This window comes from Eschrichtius robustus, chromosome 19 (genome assembly GCF_028021215.1).
Source record: "Eschrichtius robustus isolate mEscRob2 chromosome 19, mEscRob2.pri, whole genome shotgun sequence".
NCBI classification, from domain to species: Eukaryota; Metazoa; Chordata; class Mammalia; order Artiodactyla; family Eschrichtiidae; genus Eschrichtius; species Eschrichtius robustus.
In genome coordinates, this window is record NC_090842.1 from 15052418 (window position 1) to 15069507 (window position 17090).

General features: G+C 39.9%; 1 long non-coding RNA gene across 3 annotated transcripts in view; it reads right to left on the bottom strand.

Moving 5' to 3' along the window:
* LOC137752629 (uncharacterized) overlaps window positions 1-16829 on the bottom strand; it is a 30899-nt gene extending 14070 nt beyond the window's left edge. For all 3 annotated transcript variants that reach the window (XR_011071243.1, XR_011071242.1, XR_011071241.1), the window contains exons 1-2: window positions 16654-16829; window positions 12496-12572 (exon numbers count right to left, since the gene is read on the bottom strand). This is a non-coding gene — a long non-coding RNA (uncharacterized lncRNA). The remainder of the gene's footprint in view (window positions 1-12495; window positions 12573-16653) is intronic.
* Window positions 16830-17090: the final 261 nt, after the last annotated feature.

Consider the following 17090-nt stretch of genomic DNA (forward strand, 5'->3'; position numbering starts at 1 on the left):
ATGCAGAAATACTGGAAGGGAGCAGTAGGGGGGCTGAGTCACAAGCCTGAGCGAGAAGTGTGGGCTGGGAGAGAACCTCATTGTCACTCTCTGCTTCTAGAAGCAATGTGTTCCTGCCAGCAGTGGGGTCACCTTCACTACTTTTGGAGGATGGCTCATGCGTTTCTCTACCTGGTGGGCTCTACTACTCACCCTCTAGGCAAGCCTCTGCTGGCAGCCCCCATGTCTTCTGCCACTGCTTCCTGGGGGAAGGTGTCCTGCCCCCGGGCTTCTCTCCCAGTGTCCTTCAAACTATACCATAATTTATTTATTAAGCAATTAATTAATTGATTAACCAATGCCTTAGTGATAGACAAAATTTGGGGGCAAAAATTATGGTATAACCATACGTTGGAATACTATGTAGCAGGAGGGCGAGAGAGAGAGAGAGAGAGAGAGAGAGAGAGAGAGAGGGAGGTGGAAAGAGAGAGACAGAGAGACAGAGAGGTATTTCTCTGTGTTCATATATGGAAAGCTCCCCAATATTCCCCAATATACATACATTGTGAAAGAAAAAAGAAAAGTACAAAACTGTGATTTTATGCTATTTTTCGTATTAATGGGGAATATAAATCTGTATTCCAATTTACTTGTATACGCCTAGAGAAAGTGTGGAAAGATACACGGGACACTAAAAACAGTGACCCCATAGGGGATAAGGCAGGGTGGATTGCAGAGATGATAAATAAGGATGAAACTTATCATGACTCTGTTTATTTAAAATTTTCTGAACCTTGTGACTATATCACCTATTCAAAAAATTAAATTTTAAAATATGGAAAAATGTTGTTTTCCAATATGTTTCGTATTTTATATTTTCTAATGAAACTGATTTTAGTGCTCCCACCCCCAAAGATAACATTTTGCAGACATATAATACAATATCGCAACCAGGATATTAACGCTGATACAGTCAAGATACAGACAATTTCCATCACCATTGTGTGCTATGTTTTAAATCTTGAAGATGGATGGTCTATTAAATAAAATAACATGTTTTACAAATCAGTATGTTTAGTACACATTAAAAAAAAGTCTGGAAGGAAATTCAGCACAACAAAATGGTAACAGTGGTCATCTCTGGTCACGAGGAATACAGGGGGCTTAACTTTTTTTTTTTCCTTTTTAGTTTCATGGTTGTTTTCTTTTCTGAGGTGAAATTCACATAACATACAATGAACCATTTTAAACTGTATATTTCAGTGGAACTTAGTGTATTCATGATGTTGTACAACCACCTCTCTTTAGTTTCAAAACTTTTTCATCGCTCTAGAAGAAGACCCCCTATCCATTAAGTAATCACTCCCTAGCCTCCTGTCACCAGCCCCTGACAACCTCTAATCTGCTTTCTCTCTCTATGGATTTGCCTATTCTGGATATTCCATACAGAAGGAATCACACAATATGTGACCTTTTGTGTCTGGCTTTTTTAACTTAGTATAATATTTTCAAGGTTCATCCAAGCTGTAGCAGTATCAATACTTCATCCATTTTTATGGCTAAATAATATCCCATTTTGCGTATACATCATAATTTGTTTCTCTGTTCATCCATTAATGGACATTTGGGTTGTTTCCACCTTATGGCTATTGTAAATAGTGCTGCCAAGAATATTCATGAACAAGTTTTTGTTTGGACTCCTATTTTCAATTATTTTGGATATAAACGTAGAAGTAGAATTGCTAACAATTCTGTTTATCTTTTTGAGGAATCAACAAACTGTTTTCCACAGCAGCTGTACCATTTTACAGTCCCACAAGCTGCATATGAGAGTTCCTAATTCTCCATAGCCTTGCCAACACTTGTTATTTTATCATTTGTCTGTTTATCATAGCCATCTTAGTGGGTGTGCAGTGATATCTCATTTTGGATTTGATTTGCATTTCCTTAATGATCAACAACGTCAAACATCTTTTCATGAGCTTATTGGCCACTGAGTATCTTTTTTGGAGAAATGTCTCCAAAGCATGTGCTATTTTTAATTGTATCATTGATGATGTATTTTAAAACAGAGGGATTAAATTTTACATTACTGCGCCTGAATAAAATTTTCTCTTATTACTGATGAAAATTAAAATTTTGAAATGGTATCTCATTGCATTAGTTAAGGCAATGGAAGTTGCTATAACAAATCCCCAAATGTTTGATGGCTCAAACACAATTGAAGTTTCTTTCTTGCACAAATAAAGCCCAACATGTTCAGTAAATGGCTCTTCTCTAAGCGGTAATGCAGGTACTTGGGCTCCTTCCATTATGTGCTCTGCCATCTTCAACTCAAGGCTTCTAAGGCGGCACTGGTGCAGTATTTGTAAAAGGATTTTCAGCGAGGCTGGACACCATGCACCAATAGCACCAATTTACCTTTTTTCTTTCTTTTTTTTTTTAGGTATAGAAATGGAGAGCGCTCAGGGTTAGATTAATCTCAGGTAGAGACTTTCCACAGTAGATGCTACACAAAGATAAGGAAGCTAAGTTCAAGTGGCTGGCAAGAATGTGGGTATGTATTGCACCATGGGGTATATGTTGGAAAGAAAGAGAAGAGTAACAATGCAGGGGAGTTGACAGACTTAGGAGGAAAGTGTGGAGAGATCAGAGGGTTGAATAATGTCTAGGTGTAAACTGTGACTGACTTGGACAGCAAGAAGATTGTAGTGAGTTAATTATACATCAGGATTTAAGATTCCTAAAAAAGTCTAGTTCAAGATCATGATAAAGAACAAGGTGTAGGGACTTCCCTGGTGGCGCAGTGGTTAAGAATCCGCCTGCCAGTGCAGGGGACATGGGTTCGATCCCTGGTCCGGAAAGATCCCACATGCTGCGGAGCAACTAAGCCCGTGTGCCACAACTACTGAGCTTGCACTCTAGAGCCCGTGAGCCACAACTACTGAAGCCCGTGCGCCTAGAGCCTGTGCTCCGCAACAAGAGAAGCCACTGCAATGAGAAGCCCACGCACTGCAATGAAGAGTAGCCTCCGCTCGCCATAACTAGAGAAAGCCTGCGCATAGCAACAAAGACCCAATGCAGCCAAAAATAAATAAATAAATAAATTTATTATTAAAAAAAAAGAACAAGGTGTGCCTGTGGGAATGGGTGGCCATAATGGGGTAAGATTTATATATAGCTCCTCAAGTTCGAGATAGGCAGGAGGCCTTTATAGGTGTTGGTTGGGTTATCCACAGAAATACTGAAATTTCCCACATGTCAAGGCCTTAAGTAAAATTAAAGGAGAGTGTACAGAAAGGGTATAAAGTAATATAGCCTATATTTTATTTATTTTTAAAATTTTTATTGGAGTATAGTTGATTTAAAATGTTGTGTTATAGCCTATATTTTAAAGGATAGTTATTGCATGATTCTGAGAGACTAGAAATCCTGAAAGGACAGTAAGTTAGATTTCTAGACTAGGTGAAAAAAAAGCAATTTCAAGCTGGCTGTAGGGGTGGCAGTATCTTTGGGGGAACAGCCGAGTTATGGTTAAAGCAAAGAGGTGAAGGAACTATGCTCGACAATTTGGGAATGGCAGGGAATTTTAATCTGCCATGGAAGAAGAATTCCAGCGGGAAAGAATGGAAGGAGGAAGCATCAGGCTGGAGGGAGCTAAAAGTATGGGAATTTCTATAGCAATATCACAAACAAGACAATGCGAAAATGTGTGGGCTTCAAAACACCTAGATATGTTAGATAAAATCTAACATACACTTTTTCAGATTGAGAGCTAACTTTGCAAGAGGGTAAGGGTACCTCCCAAGGAGCACAAATAAAGAGGGAACTGAAAACTAGGAAAAAAGACTATGGTTATGCTGGTGCTATCTCAGTAACCAAGAGGTTTGGATTTTAAGACTAGGAGAGGAAGCCTTAGGCCCAGGTAAGGCAGGGAGTTGTAATTTAAACTCTGCATGAAGTCAGGACCCTTCAAATGTTAAGCTTGAATGAAAGGATGAATTAAAAAGAAATCTCGGAGAAGCTTCAAGATGGCGGAAGAGTAAGACGCGGAGATCACCTTCCTCTCCACAAATACATCAGAAATACATCTACATGTGGAACAACTCCTACAGAACACCTACTGAACGCTGGCAGAAGACCTCAGACCTCCCAAAAGGCAAGAAACTCCCCATGTACCTGGGTAGGGCAAAAGAAAAAAGAAATGACAGAGACAAAAGAATAGGGACGGGACCTGCACCAGTGGGAGGGAGCTGTGAAGGAGGAAAGGTTTCCACGCACTAGGAAGCCCCTTCGCGGGCGGAGACTGCAGGTGGCAGAGGGGGGAAGCTTCGGAGCCACGGAGGAGAGCGCAGCCACAGGGGTGCGGAGGGCAAAGCGGAGAGATTCCTGCACAGAGGATCGGTGCCGAGCAGCACTCACCAGCCCGAGAGGCTTGTCTGCTCACCCGCCGGGGCGGGCAGAGGCTGGGAGCTGAGGTTCAGGCTTCGGAGTTCAGATCCCAGGGAGAGGACTGGGGTTGGCTGCGTGAACACAGCCTGAAGGGGCTAGTGCGCCACGGCTAGCCGGGACGGAGTACGGGAGAAAGTCTGGAACTGCCGAAGAGGCAAGAGACTTTTTCTTGCCTCTTTGTTTACTGGTGCTTGAGGAGAGGGGATAAAGAGCGCCGCCTAAACCAGCTCCAGAGACGGGTGCGAGCCCCAGCTATCAGCGCGGACCCCAGAGACGGGCATGAGACGCTAAGGCTGCTGCTGCCGCCACCAAGAAGCCTGTGTGCGAGCACAGGTCACCATCCACACCTCCCCTCCCGGGAGCCTGTGCAGCCTGCCACTGCCAGGGTCCCGTGATCCAGGGACAACTTCCCCGGGAGAACGCACGGCGCGCCTCAGGCTGCTGCAACGTCATGTTGGCCCCTGCCGCCGCAGGCTTGCCCTGCATCCGTACCCCTCCCTCCCCCCGGCCTGAGTGAGCCAGAGCCCCCGAATCAGCTGCTCCTTTAACCCCGTCCTGTCTGAGCGAAGAACAGACACCCTCAGACGACCTACACGCAGAGGCGGGGCCAAATCCAAAGCTGAACCCCGGGAGCTGTGCGAACAGAGAAGAGAAAGGGAAATTTCTCCCAGCAGCCTCAGGAGCAGCGGATTAAATCTCCACAATCAAATTAATGTACCCTGCATCTGTGGAAAACCTGAATAGACAACGAATCATCCGAAATTGAGGAGGTGGACTTTGGGAGCAACGATATATGTATATTTTTCCCTTTTTCTCTTTTTGTGAGTGTGTATGTGTATGCTCCTGTGTGTGATTTTGTCTGTACAGCTTTGCTTTTACCATTTGAACTAGGGTTCTGTCTGTCTCTTGGTTTTTGTTTTTTTTTTTTTAACTTAAAAATTTTTTTTCTTAATAATTACTTTTTATTTTTTAATGACTTTATTGTATTTTATTTTACTTTATTTTATCTTCTTCTTTCTTTCTTTCTTTTTTTCCTCCCTTTTATTCTGAGCCGTGTGGAGGACAGGCTCTTGGTGCTCCAGCCAGGTGTCAGGGCTGTGCCTCTGAGGTGGGAGAGCCAACTTCAAGACACTAGTCCACAAGAGACCTCCCAGCTCCACGTAATACCAAACGGCGAAAACCTCCCAGAGATCTCCATCTCAACACCAAGACCCAGCTCCACTCAACGGCCAGCAAGCTACACTGCTGGACACCCTATGCCAAATAACTAGCAAGACAGGAACACAGCCACATCCATTAGCACAGAGGCTGCCTAAAATCATAATAAGGGCACAGACACTCCAAAACACACCACCAGACGTAGACATGCCCACTAGAAAGACAAGATCCAGCCTCATCCACCAGAACACAGGCACTAGTCCCCTCCACCAGGAAGCCTACACAACCCACTGAACCAACCTTAGCCACTGGGGACAGACACCAAAAACAACGGGAACTCTGAACCTGCAGCCTGTGAAAAGGAGACCCCAAACACAGTAAGTTAAGCAAAATGAGAAGACAGAGGAACACACAGGACATGAAGGAGCAAGGCAAAAACCCACCAGACCAAACAAATGAAGAGGAAATAGGCAGTCTACCTGAAAAAGAATTCAGAATAATGACAGTAAAGATGATCCAAAATCTTGGAAATAGAATGGAGAAAATACAAGAAATGTTTAACAAGGACTTAGAAGAACTAAAGAGCAAACAAACAGTGATGAACAACACAATAAATGAAATTAAAAATTCTCTAGAAGGGATCAATAGCAGAATAACTGAGGCAGAAGAACGGATAAGTGACCTGGAGGATAAAATAGTGGAAATAACTACTGCACAGCAGAATAAAGAAAAAAGAATGAAAAGAATTGAGAACAGTTTCAGAGACCTCTGGGACAACATTAAATGCACCAACATTCGAATTATAGGGGTCCCAGAAGAAGAAGAGAAAAAGAAAGGGACTGAGAAAATATTTGAAGAGATTATAGTTGAAAACTTCCTTAATATGGGAAAGGAAACAGTTAATCAAGTCCAGGAAGCACAGAAAGTCCCATACAGGATAAATCCAAGGAGAAACAGGCCAAGACACACTAATCAAACTATCAAAAATTAAATACAAAGAACAAATATTAAAAGCAGCAAGGGAAAAACAACAAATAACACACAAGGGAATCCCCATAAGGTTAACAGCTGATCTTTCAGCAGAAACTCTGCAAGCCAGAAGGCAGTGGCAGGACATATTTAAAGTAATGAAGGAGAAAAACCTACAACCAAGATTACTCTACCCAGCAAGGATCTCATTCAGATTTGACAGAGAAATTTAAACCTTTACAGACAAGCAAAAGCTAAAAGAATTCAGCACCACCAAACCAGCTTTACAACAAATGCTAAAGGAACTTCTCTAGACAGGAAACACAAGAGAAGGAAAAGACCTACAATAATAAACCCAAAACAATTAAGAAAATGGTAATAGGAACATACATATTGATAATTACCTTAAATGTAAATGGATTAAATGCTCCCACCAAAAGACACAAACTGGCTGAATGGATACAAAAACAAGACCCATATATATGCTGTCTACAAGAGACCAACTTCAGACCTAGGGACACATATAGACTGAAAGTGAGGGGATGGAAAAAGATATTCCATGCAAATGGAAATCAAAAGAAAGCTGGAGTAGCAATTCTCATATCAGACAAAATAGACTTTAAAATAAAGACTATTACAAGAGACAAAGATGGACACTACATAAGGATCAAGGGATCAATCCAAGAAGAAGATATAACAATTGTAAATATTTATGCACCCAACATAGGAGCACCTCAGTACATAAGGCAAATACTAACAGCCATAAAAGGGGAAATCGACAGTAACACAATCATAGTAGGGGACTTTAACACCCCACTTTCACCAATGGACAGATCATCCAAAATGAAAATAAATAAGGAAACACAAGCTTTGAATGACACATTAAACAAGATGGACTTAATTGATATTTATAGGACATTCCATCCAAAAACAACAGAATATACATTCTTCTCAAGTGTTCATGGAACATTCTCCAGGACAGATCATACCCTGGGTCACAAATCAAGCCTCGGTAAATTTAAGAAAATTGAAATCGTATCAAGTATCTTTTCTGACCACAATGCCATGGGACGAGATATCAATTACAGGAAAAAATCTGTAAGAAATACAAACAAACACATGGAGGCTAAACAACACACTACTTAATAACCAAGAGATCACTGAAGAAATCAAAGAGGAAATCAAAAAATACCCAGAAACAAATGACAATGAAAACACAATGACCCAAAACCTATGGGATGCAGCAAAAGCAGTTCTAAGAGGGAAGTCTATAGCAATACAATCCTACCTTAAGAAACAAGAAACATCTCAAATAAACAACCTAACCTTACACCTAAAGCAATTAGAGAAGAACAAAAAAACCCCAAAGTTAGCAGAAGGAAAGAAATCATAAAGATCAGATCAGAAATAAATAAAAAAGAAATAAAGGAAACGATAGCAAAGATCAATAAAACTAAAAGGTGGTTCTTTGAGAAGATAAAATTGATAAACCATTAGCCAGACTCATCAAGAAAAACAGGGAAAAGACTCAAATCAATAGAATTAGAAATGAAAAAAGGGAGGTAACAACTGATACTGCAGAAATACAAAGGCTCATGAGAGATTACTACAAGCAACTATATGCCAATAAAATGGATAACCTGGAAGAAATGGACAAATTCTTAGAAATGCACAGCCTTCCAAGACTGAACCAGGAAGAAATAGAAAATATGAACAGACCAATCACAAGCACTGAAATTGAAACTGTGATTAAAAATCTTCCAACAAACAAAAGCCCAGGACCAGATGGCTTCACAGGCGAATTCTATCAAACATTTAGAGAAGAGCTAACACTTATCCTTCTCAAACTCTTCCAAAATATAGCAGAGGGAGGAACACTCCCAAACTCATTCTACAAGGTCATCATCACTCTGATACCAAAACCAGACAAAGATGTCACAAAGAAAGAAAACTACAGGCCAATATCACTGAAGAACATAGATGCAAAAACCCTCAACAAAATACTAGCAAACAGAATCCAACAGCACATTAAAAGGATCATACACTATGATCAAGTGGGGTTCATCCCAGGAATGCAAGGATTCTTCAATATACGCAAATCAATCAACGTGATACACCATACTAACAAATTGAAGGAGAAAAACCATATGATCATCTAAATAGATGCAGAGAAAGCTTTTGACAAAATTTAACACCCATTTATGATAAAAACCCTCCAGAAAGTAGGCATAGAGGGAACTTACCTCAACATAATAAAGGTCATACATGAGAAACCCACAGCCAACATCATCCTCAATGGTGAAAAACTGAAACCATTTCCACTAAGATCAGGAACAAGACAAGGTTGCCCACTCTCACCACTATTATTCAACATAGTTTTGGAAGTTTTAGCCACAGCAATCAGAGAAGAAAAAGAAATAAAAGGAATCCAAATTGGAAAAGAAGAAGTAAAGCTGTCACTGTTTGCAGATGACATGGTACTATACATAGAGAATCCTAAAGATGCTACCAGAAAACTACTAGAGCTAATCAATGAATTTGGTAAAGTAGCAGGATACAAAATTAATGCACAGAAATCTCTTGCATTCCTATACACTAATGATGAAAAATCTGAAAGTGAAATTAAGAAAACACTCCCATTTACCACTGCAACAAAAAGAATAAAATATCTAGGAATAAACCTACCTAAGGAGACAAAAGACCTGTATGCAGAAAATTATAAGACACTGATGAAAGAAATTAAAGATGATACAAACAGATGGAGAGATATACCATGTTCTTGGATTGGAAGAATCAACATTGTGAAAATGACTCTACTACCCAAAGCAATCTACAGATTCAATGCAATCCCTATCAAACTACCACTGGCATTTTTCACAGAACTAGAACAAAAAATTTCACAATTTGTATGGAAACACAAAAGACCCCGAATAGCCAAAGCAATCTTGAGAAAGAAAAACGGAGCTGGAGGAATCAGGTTCCCTGACTTCAGACTATACTACAAAGTTACAGTAATCAAGACAGTATGGTACTCGCACAGAAACAGAAATATAGGTCAATGGAACAGGATGGAAAGCCCAGAGATAAACCCACGCACATATGGTCACCTCATCTTTGATAAAGGAGGCAAGAATATACAGTGGAGAAAAGACAGCCTCTTCAATAAGTGGTGCTGGGAAAACTGGACAGCTATATGTAAAAGAATGAAATTAGAACACTCCCTAACACCATACACAAAAATAAACTCAAAACGGATTAAAGACCTAAATGTAAGGCCAGACACCATCAAACTCTTAGAGGAAAACATAGGCAGAACACTCTATGACATAAATCACAGCAAGATCCTTTTTGACCCACCTCCTAGAGAAATGGAAATAAAAACAAAAATAAACAAATGGGACCTAATGAAACTTAAAAGCTTTTGCACAGCAAAGGAAACCATAAAAACGACAAAAAGACAACCCTCAGAATGGGAGAAAATATTTGCAAACGAAGCAACTGACAAAGGATTAATCTCCCAAATTTACAAGCAGCTCATGCAGCTCAATATTAAAAAAACAAACAACCCAATCCAAAAATGGGCAGAAGACCTAAATAGACATTTCTCCAAAGAAGATATACAGATTGCCAACAGACACATGAAAGAATGCTCAACATCATTAATCATTAGAGAAATGCAAATCAAAACTACAACGAGATATCATCTCACACCGGTCAGAATGGCCATCATCAAAAAATCTACAAACAATAAATGCTGGAGAGGGTGTGGAGAAAAGGGAACCCTTTTGCACTGTTGGTGGGAATGTAAATTGATACAGCCACTACAGAGAACAGTATGGACGTTCTTAAAAAAACTAAAAATAGAACTACCATATGACCCAGCAATCCCACTACTGGGCATATACCCTGAGAAAACCATAATTCAAAAAGAGTCATGTACCAAAATGTTCACTGCAGCTCTATTTACAATAGCCAGGACATGGAAGCAACCTAAGTGTCCATCCACAGATGAATGGATAAAGAAGATGTGGCACATATATACAATGGAATGTTACTCAGCCATAAAAAGGAATGAAACTGAGTTATTTGTAGTGAGGTGGATGGACCTAGAGACTGTCATACAGAGTGAAGTAAGTCAGAAAGAGAAAAACAAATACTGTATGCTAACACATATATATGGAATCTAAAAAAAAAAAAAAATGTTCATGAAGAACCTAAGGGCAAGAAGGGAATAAAGATGGATACCTACTAGAGAATGGACTTGAGGATACGGGGAGGGGGAAGGGTAAGCTGGGACAAAGTGAGAGAGTGGCACGGACATATATACACTACCAAACGTAAAATAGATAGCTAGTGGGAAGCAGCCGCATAGCACAGGGAGATCAGCTCGGGGCTTTGTGACCACCTAGAGGGGTGGGATAGGGAGGGTGGGAGGGAGGGACATGCAAGAGGGAAGAGATATTGGGGACATATGTATATGTATAACTGATTCACTTTGTTATAAAGCAGAAACTAACACACCATTGTAAAGCAATTATACTCCAATAAAGATGTTAAAAAAAAAAAATACAAGCTACACAGGTAAGATTATATCAATCAGGCAATTAAAAAAAAAAAAAAAAAAAGAAATCTCTCTCCGTCTGGCCTCTGGGAAGAAAAAACCTCTCCGGTGAGAATCTGTAACCATAGGCATTCCTTTGCGTGGATTTGGTGTTCAAATGCATTCTGCCTGCATGGTCTGGGACCCCAAGCTGAGAAATTCACAAGAAAAGTGGTCCTAGTCCAGGAGTTTTAATACCGGAAAAGAAGGAGAGAATGGGTATTGGGGAATGTCTAGCAGTCTGCCACATCAGTCCATATTTTTGTTGCACAGAAAAATAATCAGTAAAATACTTTTAAGAATAAAAAAGTATCACACTAACATAAAATTGGCGGAAAACGTGGAATAGAGATAACAAGATCAGGAGAGAAAAGTAACAATGTAAAATTTCCACTATCACCCCAGTTGAAAATACATGCTCTAGAGCTAAATTCCATTTAATGGATGTTTGGGCGTTAGAGGAACAAGTTAAATGACACCACAAGAATGTCTGCCACATCCAGAATGTGGGAAATTTCACAGGACAACTGTTTCGACAATTAAGTCAATGGCATGAAAAGATTAAGAGAAATTTAAGAGATGTAAAACTAAAAGTAATATTTGAAACTTGTTCAGATCCTAACCCAAATGAACCAACTATAAAAAGATATTTTGGATACAGTTGAAGAGATCCGATTATTTGATGCAATGTGGAATTGTAATTAAGAAATTAGGTTTTTAGAGATGCATACTGAGGGGTATGAGAGGAAATGACATGTACCTAGGATTTGCTTTATAAATACTTCAACAAAGAAAACAAGGAAAAGGAGGAAAGAAGAAATACGGCAAAGTCTTGATAATGGATGATGGATATATGGATATTAACTATACTATTGTTTCTTTTATACACATTTAAAATTTTCATTGTCAGAATTCAAAATTATTTTAGAGAACACATGAACAGAAAACAGCACTAGTATAATATACGAACTAATTCTGCTATTTATAGAAACATCCCAGGTGTTTTTCTAGAAATTTCTTATTTTTCCCAGTGTGCAAGCCCCACCGATGCTTTGCCCTGCTTCCATTATGAAATGCTAGAATCAGGAAAAATAAGCACTTTGTACCCCAAGATGAACAAATGATGATGGGGTCATCTCATCTAATTTCAGTCCTGAGGAAAAACTTAAAAACTAAGCAATTCCTACTCCCTAATAAAAAATGGTGCTATCCCTGACTTAGAATGCTAGTGTCTGAAACAATGTCACAGTCCTTTGTAGATATGGTTAACATGAGAAAAAGTTACTGTTCCTACCATGATCAGATGAATGAAACTGGTAATTTCTCAGGTTTCTTACCTTTCTTTTAAAAACTTGAAATTCCTTTAAATGCCAAATATTTGAGTTGGTCTTCCTGAAGTCTGACTCCTTTGCACCTTTAAAAAAAAAAAACAGTGTTGTGGAGGTATAGTTCACATACCATACAATTCATCCATTTAGTGTATAGTTCGATGGTTTTTAGTATATTCACAATCACACCACCATCAACACAATCAATTTTAGAATATTTTCATTGCCCCCAAAAGAAACCCTGCATCTGTAAGCAGTTGATCTCCACACCCACCCACTACCCGTCCCCACCACATACGTCCTCACACTCAACTCTAAGCAACCACTAGTCTCTTTTTTGTCTAGTTTGGACATTTGATATAAATGGAATTACACAAAATATGCTCTTTTCCACTGGCTTCTTTCACTTAGCACAATGTTTTCAAGGTTCATCCATGTTGCAGCATGCATCAGTACAACATTCTTTTTTCTTCTCAAGTAATATTCCATGGTATGGATATATCACATTTTATTTATCCATTCATCAGCTGATAGATATCTGGGTTGTTTCCATTTTCTGGCTATTATGAATAATGCTACCATGGACATTCTTGTAAAAGTTTTATGTGGACATAAGTTTTCATTTCTCTAGGAGTGGAACTGATGGGTCATATGGTAACTATATTTTTAACCTTTTGAGAAACTGCCAAACCGTTTTCCAAAGTCGCTGAACCATTTTACATTCCTACCAGCAGTGTGTGAGCATTATAATTTCTCCACATCCTTGCCACCACTGTTACTGCTGTTTTTTTTTAACAGCCATCATAGTGGGTGTGAAGTGATATCCCATTATGATGTTGATTTGCATTTTCCTAATGGCTCATGATGTTGAGCAACTTTTCAAGTGCTTATTGACCATTTCCTTGCACCTCTTTGAAAGTAAACTTTCTAAATGTCTTTGTCTCTGAATCTTCCTTCCACACTAGTAATATTTTCAGTTAAACCTAGTATCTCCTTGTTGTAATTCACTTAACAAGAAGATAAAGAGTAATGGCAATCCATTAGTCATGGTATTTTCTAATCCATTCATTCATCAAATATGGATTGAGTGCCGATTATGTGCCAGAGGCTCTTCTGGTCACTAAGCATATAGAAGAAAATAAAACAGACCTAAATAAATAAATAAATAAAACCACCTTGCCCTCATGAAGCTTACATTTTCATGGCTTTAAAGTTTTTTTCCAGTTTTATTGAGATATAATTGACATACATCATTGCACAGGTTTAAGGTGTACAGCATAATGACTTGATTTACGTATATTGTGACGTGATCACCAAAATAAGTTTAGTTAGCATCCATCATCTCATAGAGATACCAGAAAAATAAGTTTTTTCCCTTGTAATGAGAACTCTTTGGATCTACACTTCTTTTATTGTATAAAAAGAAAACATATAAATTTTACCATCTTAGCCATTTTTAAGGGTACAGTAAGTAGTGTTAAGTATATGCACATTGTTGTGAAACAAATCTCCAGACTTCCTTCATGTTGCAAATATGAAACTCTATACCCACTAAACAGCTCCCTTTTCTCCCTTACCCCCAGCCCCTAGTAATTTTTTTCTGTTTCTATGAGTTTGGTTAATTTAGATACCTCATATAAGTGGAATCATACAGTATCATTTCATGACTGGCTTATTTCATAACATAATTTCCTCAAGGTTCAGCCATGTTAAAGTATTTCCTTCCTTTCTAGGGTTGCATAGCATTCCACATTTTGTTTATCCATTCATCCATCAATGAATATTTGGGTTGCTTCCACCTCTTGGCTATAGTGAATAATGCTGCTATGAACATGGATGTACAAATATCTCTCTGAGACCCTGCTTTCAATTCTTTTGGATATATACCCAGCAGTATTGCTTGATCATATGGTAATTCAGTATTTAATTTTTTGACTAACTGCCATACTGTTTTCCATGGTGGCTGCACCATTTTACATTCTCACCAACAGTGCACAAGGGTTCCAATTTTTCCACATTCTCTCCAACACAATTTTTGTTTGTTTCTTTTTTGCTTTTCTCTGGTGATTAGCGATGTTGTGCATCTTTTCACCTTTCACTTCCTCATTTAGATCTATTCCCAAGTATTTTATTCTCTTTGATGCTACTGTAAATGAAATTGTTTTCTTAATGTCCTTTTCAGATTGTTCACTGTTAGCGTATAGAAACACAACTGATTTTTGCATGCTGATTTTGTATCCTGCAATTTTGCTACATTTGGTTACCAGTTATAACCGGTTTGCGTGTGTGGGCGCCCATAATCTTCAGGGGGTTCTATATAAAAGATCACGTCATCTAAGAACAGAGATAATTTTACTTCTTCCTTTCTAACTTGGACACCTTTTATTTATTTTTCTTGTCTATTTGCTCTGTCTAGGACTTCCAATACTATGTTGAATAGAATTGGCAAGAATAGGCACCCTTGGAAAAGCTTTTAGTCTTTCACCATTGAATATATTAGCTTTGGGCTTTTCATAGATGGCTTTTTTCTTTTTTTAAAATAAATTTATTTGTTTATTTATTTCTGGCTGTGTTGGGTCTTCATTGCTGCTCACGGGCTTTCTCTAGTTGTGGTGAGCGGGGGCTACTCTTCATTGCAGTGCGCGGGCTTCTCATTGCGGTGGCTTCTCCCGTTGAGGAGCACAGGCTCTAGGCGTGTGGGCTTCAATAGTTGTGGCACACGGGCTCAGTAGTTGTGGCGCACGGGCTTAGCTGCTCCGCGGCATGTGGGATCTTCCCGGACCAGGGCTCGAACCCGTGTCCCCTGCATTGGGAGGCAGATTCTCAAGCCACTAGGAAAGTCCCCATAGATGGCCTTTATTATGTTGTGGTAGTTTCCTTCTATTTCTAGTTTGAGTGTTTTTATCATAAAAAGGTGTAGAATCTTGTCAAATATTTTGTTAGCATCATTGAGATGACCAGGTCGTTTTTGTCCTTCATTCTGTTATTGAGGTGTATTACACTGACTGATTTTTTTTCATTTGTTGAACCATTCTCATATTCCAGGAATAAATCCCACTTGGTCAGGGCTTCCCTGGTGGTGCAGTGGTTAAGAATCCGCCTGCCAATGCAGGGGACACAGGTTCGAGCCCTGGTCCGGGAAGATCCCACATGCCGCAGAGCAACTAAACCTGTGTGCCACAGCTACTGAGCCTGCGCCCTAGAGCCCGTGAGCCACAACTTCTGAGCCTGCGTGCCACAACTACAGAAGCCCACGCACTTAGGGCCCGTGATCCGCAACAAAAGAAGCCACTGCAATGAGAAGCCCGCGAGCAGCAACGAAGACCCAACGCAGCCAAAAATAAATAAATTTATAAAACAAAAAATCCCACTTGGTCATGGTACATAATCTTTTTAATGCACTGTTGTATTTGGATTGCTAGTACTATGCTCATCTTCTCTGTATTGTTCCAATTTTAGTATATGTGCTGACAAAGCAAGAACTCCCTGTGGCTTTATTTTTTAAACACGGGATAACGTACTTTGAATTTCATAATGTACTTTGCATTTCAATTTTCAAATGAGTAAATGTCTCAAGGAGCAAGAATTATTTTCTATGCTTGAAACACTGACAAAAATTAAGACACACTTGCTAGTTTGCAGACTGTTTTCTTCGCAGAATTAGCATCACCTGCTTCCTACATAATACACCTCAACTGGAGTGTCAGAAAGTGACTGTTTCTTTGGAAGGTGCTGTGCAACAATCTGACCCATAGAGAGCATCCAGATTTGAGGTTTCTATGACACCATTATGAAACCCGTTTGTAAAGACACACAAACTGTTTAGAGTAAATAAGAGTATGAATAAGATGTACCGGGAATTCACTTCTCCAACAGATTCAATACTTCAACCTTTAGAGTACTTAAAATACAGGCCCTCCTGCAGAGTAAAGTGTGGTGTGCGTGAAGCACAGCGGAGGATTCACCTTTCTGGGTCAGTAGAAATCCAAATATATATGCCATGCACTCGGGACCGTGAAGGATACGATTCTTTTAAGAAAATGTCCAGGGACCATACTTTTGAGAACTGACAACAGCTCCTGGGAACTTCTGCTTCTGTTTCACAACTTATGGGACTTACTGGCACCCGCCCACAGCTAGGAAAAGGTTAACAGGTGTTTACAATACCTAAAGATGACTTGTCGACTTTCTGGAAGCCTCCCGCCTGATGTGGCCCGAAAAGGGGGCAAAGGAGGAAGGGAATCTCTCAAAAAGGCGCGGGTCCGAGAAATAGGCTGAAGTAGGAAACAAAACCAACCCTCCGGAGAAAAGATAGTCGCTCGAACTAGAGATACGCAACCTCACCGGCGCCTCAGCTTCTGCGCCTGCGCCCAGAGCGGCGTCTCGTAGTCCCACGACTGCGCATGCGCCCTGAGTAGTGCGATGCCCTCCCTCGCATCTGAGTCTGCGCAGCCGTGGGTTCTTTCCCGCCCTCTACCCCACCCCAACTCCCCCACCCCTCCATCCCCCGACCCCCTCCTCTTCCAACGCGGTCACCCAGAGCGGGGTTGAGTCGTTGGTGACTGCTAGGGACTAGAGTGGGACGGTGTGTGGTACCGGGTCAG